The sequence below is a fragment of the Girardinichthys multiradiatus genome, chromosome 13, assembly GCF_021462225.1.
Source record: "Girardinichthys multiradiatus isolate DD_20200921_A chromosome 13, DD_fGirMul_XY1, whole genome shotgun sequence".
Classification (NCBI taxonomy): Eukaryota; Metazoa; Chordata; class Actinopteri; order Cyprinodontiformes; family Goodeidae; genus Girardinichthys; species Girardinichthys multiradiatus.
Genome location: NC_061806.1, coordinates 39,660,674 through 39,667,721, shown reverse-complemented (window position 1 = coordinate 39,667,721; position 7,048 = coordinate 39,660,674).

Sequence of the window (7,048 nt, the reverse complement as noted above, 5' to 3'; positions counted from 1 at the left end):
CACAGGGAGGTTAGGGAGGAGAAAAGCATTTTTTGTCACCAATAAGGTGCAAGTGACTCATCAATGCAGGTGAATAAATGTGTGCTTTTTGAACCCACTACTTAAATTTCTCTGCAGCTATACCATCCCTGCCAGATTTTGTGGGCTTCAACATTCAGGGCTGCAGGGAAAACACCACCGGCTGTGATAAAACCACCTCTGAAACCCTGGTGGGAGTCACCTATAACACCAAGATCACGTGCTGCTCCAGCGACAGCTGCAACCCTATCACGCTCAGGTCCACACGTCCACCAAGATGACCTTCAGCGCTGCCGTCAGTGGAGCCGTCCTGGCCTCCTTACTGCGATGCATTTTGCTATAAAATTTACTTATTTGCCAAATTAAGTCTACTTACAACAGCATTAATTCATGATTAGTTGGATGCTCAAGGAAATACTTTCTACTATGTTTTCTTGTTTTTTTTTTTCTCAAAATAACTTATGTCATATGTATGGATATAGTATTAATCAAACTATATCCATACATAAAGACCACATCTGGAACAATCTCCATGTGTGCTTGAGTTTACTTTTGAAGCCAAATATAATTTCAAACAAGATAAACCCCTAAGCAGATATTTACTTTACTTTAATACATATTATATATTTACAACACCTTCCATAGTAGGTGCTCTAGGGAAAGATATCTAAATAAACTTGATATTGCAATGATGTAAAATTTTAGATATATTATGCAGCTGTAGTATTAGACATTACTAAGCCACATAAAAAGCCAGGTTGCAATTTGAAAATGCACTCAGTGACAAAGACTTAACTTTTACTGACATGACACTTAAAGTATCATGTCAGAAAAGTTCAATCAATGAAAGTTTTATGCTTGCAAGCCTTACAATACTCCCCTTAACGTGTAGTAGGGGATGGCTGCATTATATTCGGTTGGGTACTGTGCTGCAGGAGGGACTGGTGGACTTTACAAAACAGATGGCATTATGAGGAAAGAACATTGTAGAAATATTAGGCAACATCACAACACATGAGCCAGGAGCTTAAAGCTTTGGCACAAATAGGTCTTCCTAGTGGACAATGACCCTAAACACACAACTAAAATAGATATAAAATATCATATTTAGGTCACAGTTACACCAGGGGATTGGTCTGTTCTGGGCAAAGAGGTTTAGTATTCAACAAATGCATTAAGGAGATTTAAACAAGAAAATCTGTAATTTATTGAATTAACCAGCGGCCGTGCTTCGGAAACACAGAGCCTGAGTGCGACTGTATGCTGGAACTGCTCCGTGTTTCGAGCTGTTCCCTGCTCCATGACTCATGTGACCTCCACATCTACATAGATCTATCCTGGCCTAGATCTGCTCTATAGACTTGATCTGACATCTCCTGTTAATCCGGAATTTGAATTAAGTGAGTGGAAGATCTTATGTAGATTAATATCCACTCTTAACACAACAGAATGTTTTTCAGATATTTCTTATTTAGTTATAGCTGGTTTTGTTTAATATGAGGCAAAGAACTTGGAAAGGTAAATATATTAAAATGTAAAACATTTCAATGAGTAGCTAAACTTTACCTGAGTAGAATGTTCATATGATGTTTAGATGATTTTCATAGAAACTTTGATTACATAAACAATTTGATTTTTTTGAAGAAATCACTCCATTAAACTCTCAAGAAGACCAACAGATTTAAGGACAGAATAGTTTTAGTAATTCAGTTACAAAAGGCTTCCCCACACATTGATTCAAAATGCTGCAGCAAGAGTTCTGATGAAAATTAAAAAGAGAGATAATATTTCTCCTATTTTAGCTTCCCTTCATTGGCTCCCTGTTAAATTCAGAATATAATTTAAACTTCTCCTCCTCACATATAAAGCCCTTAATAATCTAGCTCCATCATACATCAGAGATCTGATTGTTCCATATGTTCCTAACAGAGCACTTCGTTCTCAGACTGCAGGTTTACTGGTGGTTCCTAGAGTCTCTAGAAGTAAAATGGGAGGCAGATCCTTTAGTTATCAGGCTCCTCTCCTGTGGAACCAGCTCCCGGTTTTACTCCATGAGGCAGACACCCTGTCTACTTTTAAGGCTAGGCTTAAAACTTTCCTTTTTGATAAAGCTTATAGTTAGAGTGGTTTAGGTTATCCTGAGATATCTGTGTAGTTATGCTGCTATAAGCTTAGGCTGCTGGAGGACATAATGACCACTTTCACACTACTTCTCATACTACTCTCCATTTATGGTATTTGCTGTTATTTCAGCTTTTTACTCTATGTTCTCTCTCTGTTTTTTCTTGTCCTACAAGCTACACCTGGGATGACTCTGTGTTTAGCTGTGACTCCTTCCTGGATGGGGACATCAGCAAAGCTTCTGCTGCCAACAACTTAACGCTCATCTTCAGAAGATACTCTTGGCCCTGTCTCTCCTAGACATAGCTACTGGCTGAGCTTCTACTCTCACTAACTGCATGTGCTCTCTTTCATCCTCTAGAATTCATTACTGCCTCATAGTTCATCTGCTTAGCTGTCTTTCTCTCCTAGATGAAGCCACTAAAGGAGCTATAACCATTAATGTTTTACTTTTCTTTCCTATAGAAAGTACTCCTGGATCAGTGCTTCTGTGCTCTTTTGTGTCTCTGCTCTGTTCTCTCTAACCCCCAGTCTGTCGTGGCAGATGGTTGGTCACACTGAGCCTGGTTCTGCTGGAGGTTTCTTCCTGTTAAAAGGGAGTTTTCCTCTCCACTGTCGCTAGATGCTCATCCAGGAAGAGTGAATGCTACAAGTCACTGATTCAGTGCAATCTGCTGGGTTTCCTTGGATAGAAAAAAAAAAAACAAGTAATAAACTGAATCTGACTGCATTGTTTGATAGTTAGAATTAATTGGAATGTGTGGACTTGACTTGAAATCTGTATGATTCGATTGAATTGACTTTGTAAAGAGCCTTGAGATGACATGTGGATTGATGCTATATAAATAAAACGGAGTTGAATTGATGTTGCCCTTGGCTCTCCAACTGTCTGCCATGATGAAAGGAGTCGTAGCTCTCGATAGTCTTTATCGATGGAGGCCGTAATGATGGTGACCTGGAGTCAGCTGCCCAAACAAAGCTGCTGAAAATTAGGCTTGGAGATAAGAACTTTTAACCCCCTTTGAGACATCAAGACACATCCTTATAAAGATATTTGACCACCTTCTACATTTCAACCATATTGTCAGTTCGTTCAGACAGAAGGAAATGTTGCCTTTTCTGTCATCGTGTTAAAACCTGCCTCAAAGGTAATGGGTAAGACAGACAATACCTCATTGACATGGATCAGGAACTAAGATACCCTGGGCCTTGGTTAGTTGGAGGACACTTTGAAATAAGAAACCAAAAGTGTAATTTCAGAGATGAACAGGCTCAGCAGGTTTTATGAACCAAAGCTCAGAGTTCTGCAGATTTAATACAAACTGTAGGTTTAACAAATATTAAAATGAGAAAGAAGGAATCTTAGCTGACGATGCCCTCATCAGCTAAGAAGAGGGCATCGTCTTAGCTGGGCAAAAACATGATGGATAAATAAGTCCAATTGTTTTAAACGTGTGAAAGAACATGTGTAAAAATATATCCTTCAAAAACATATTTTCTTAACTTATTGACCTTTCATGTCAGGTTTTATTATTTGTAATGTTTTATCAAATTTTTCCCCAACCGTTACTATTTATGCTTTCCATAGTAAACAGGGAACATAAATGTCCCTGAATGTTCAGGTTCTACAATAACTTCTACTTCAACAACAGAAAGTTGTATCCTGTAAAGGTCTTGGAATTCAACATCCTTGCCAAGATATTTTAATTAAAATCTTGTGCTAGTTTCCTCCCCATTTAAAGTTGCGTCATTAAAAGATAAACACAACAAACCTGAAAAACCTTCTCTGCCAGTCAGGCTCCCACCCCTCACCTTATATAAATCTCTAATCTCACCAGTTCTGACATCTGATCAGCATCAATCGCCTGGAAGAGAAGCAGCTTCTGGTCTTGAGGAGAAGGAAAGAAGGTTTTTAGTCGTTGGTCTGAAACCAAGAACCAAATCTACAGACATGGGGAAGTTTCTTTTTGCTGTTGTTGCAGCTTTTGCATCTCTGGTCTTGGGTAAGAAAGCTTCCAATAAAATATTTTCCATTAAAAAAGAAATAAATATTCAAGGAAAACAAAATTATTCTTTGTGATGTTCATCTTAGCAGTGCTACAAGGCATTAATCTGAAAAAGTGTAAAAATAAATTCTAAATTTTTTTTTATTTATATTTGGGAAAGAAGTCACAATCCCATTTTAGATTAAATATCCTTCGTGGATAAAAAACAAAACAAAACGCTGTGTTTCAAAGAATTGCTTTTATGAAAAGTGGGAGAAATAATTTTTCTTTTTAAAATTATAAATCAACTTCGCTCAGAGGTCACATCTCTGTCTTTTGATGCCACTTTTACCATAAGGACAATGGAGGTCTAGGAACATGAGTTGGATCTGACCTTTGATGATAACAGGTGGGATTCTGCACTGAAAACTATCCACATGGCCTCCATTTGTGTCGCTCTAATGCTTATTCAGTTTTTAAGTTTTGTTTAGGTGCCATTACTTTAAAGCTAAAACAGAGATACTTTCAGGCTCAGTGGATGTTAGTGATAGGTGTAATGGTTCACCTGGTCACCTCAAACACATGTTTTTCTCTTGTCCATCACTACTCAGTTTTTGGCAGGTTTATTTGACAGTGTTAAAGGTGATCTCAAAATCTAAAAGCTTCTCTCCACATGTGGTAATCTTTGGTCTTCCTGATGACTATACCCACTTTTCTGCAGAGCAATTGAAGGTCCTGGCCTTCACCTCTCTAATACCCAGACATCATTTGCTTCTTCACTGGGGATCAAACCTTGCCCCTTCAACACACAGACGAAATTGAGAAAATCAGATATTCCAGAAGTAGTTCTCCAAACAGATTTAACCAAAAATGGCTAAAACTATTTTTGGAGTCAACTTGAGATTTGCCCCCTTATTAATTATTTAATTAATTTTTTGTATCCTAATCAAAATTTGTTCAGGCAATAATTGTATTTTCTCAATTTATATGCAGTTAAAGCTGTTATCAGACCACTGTAGACGGCTCTAATTGCATTGTTTTATGTACCCAAAACAACTGTACTATATGTAAGAATGGTATAGAGTGGGAATGAAGTTGAGTTTTTGCCACATTTTCTACCTACCTAAAAAATGAGGAAAACCTCAAGTTATTCAATTCTAATAGTTTTTGAAGTCCATCACATCCATGTTTAATATTTGCATGCACATTTAAAACTAAAGCCAACGGTTGTTTAAGATCCTCAAATTAGATCAAAATCTACTGAAGGTTTCTACATCGTGAAGTTTAATAACAGGGATTCTTTTCCACCTGCAGTCTTGATGAATCTCAGTGACAGAGTTCGGTTGTCAGTTTCCACTACAGTGTTTATTCAGTAGGGCTCAGCAGATTTTGGCAAAGTACAAGGTGTGTTTGACAGGAAAGTATCTGTACCGTGTTGAAGATGTAGAACAAGTCCTCAGGAGCCATTATTGACTGCAATCTGTGTCTGTTTCAGCGGAGTCCTTGATCTGCAACAGGTGCCGCTTCGGTCTGTTTGGTACGTGCCTGGGTAGGGATAACGAGACCTGTGCAACCAACGTCAGCGTCTGTTTCACTGAAAGAACAAGTAAGTGTGATCTTAATTACCTAAAGACATCCTAAAATGTCTCTTCACACTACCTACATGCAAACAGGAAAGAATAACCTAAATCGCTGCAATAGCATTCAGACAATATGATGATATCTTGCACAGCTGCCAAAGTTATTTTACATCCGCTACACAAGCAGGCTATCACCTTCTAGTTTTTAAAGTGTGTATGTTAATTTAGTGTTTTATGCTGTGGAGACCCCTTTCTGTGGAAAGTTGCTGCTGTACAAGGTGCTTTTTTTTTGTGTTTATTATGTTTCAACCTTATACAGCCTGAGAGCTGTATAATTTTAAAGAAGTCCAAATGATCTAGAAAAGCCACCCTTGCATTTTGGATAGATAACGAACACTTTAAAAATGGGGATGTTATTGTCCCAATATGTAATCTGTAACCCTTCAAACTAAAAACAGGAAACTGTCAAAAAAGTGAAATCTTTAAAAATTTAAATGTTAATTGGATGTTTTTATCAAAGAAAGCTACATTTTCTAAAGCATCACCTGGTGTTCTCAAAAAACTTGCATCATAATTGACACATGAGGCTTTGTTTAGTACATAATCACCATAACCAAAAAGATTTTATATGCATTAGAAAATATGTGGCACACTTACTTAACATTTAGTATTTATATTTAGAGAATGTGTAAAATATACACTGCTCAAAAAAATAAAGGGAACACTCAAATAACACATTCTAGATCTGAATGAATGAAATATTCTCATTGAATTCTTTGTTCTATACAAAGTTGAATGTGCTGACAACAAAATCACACAAAAATCATTAATGGAAATCAAATTAATAACCAATGGAGGCCTGGATTTTGAGTCACAGAAAATTTAAGTGGAAAAACACACTACAAGCTGATCCAACTTTGATATAATGTCCTTAAAACAAGTCAAAATGAGGCTCAGTATTGTGTGTGGCCTCCACCTGCCTGTGTGACCTCCCTACAACGCCTGGAGATGCTCCTGATGAGACAGCAGATGGTCTCCTGAGGGATCTCCTCCCAGACCTGGACTAAAGCATCCGCCAACTCCTGGACAGTCTGTGGTGCAACGTGACGTTGGTGGATGGAGCGAGACATGATGTCCCAGATGTGCTCAATCGGATTCAGGTCTGGGGAACGGGCGGGCCAGTCCATAGCTTCAATGTCTTCATCTTGCAGGAACTGCTGACACACTCCAGCCACATGAGGTCTAGCATTGTCCTGCATTAGGAGGAACCCAGGACCAACCACACCAGCATATGGTCTCACAAGGGGTCTGAGGATCTCATCTCGGTACCTAATGGCAGTCAAG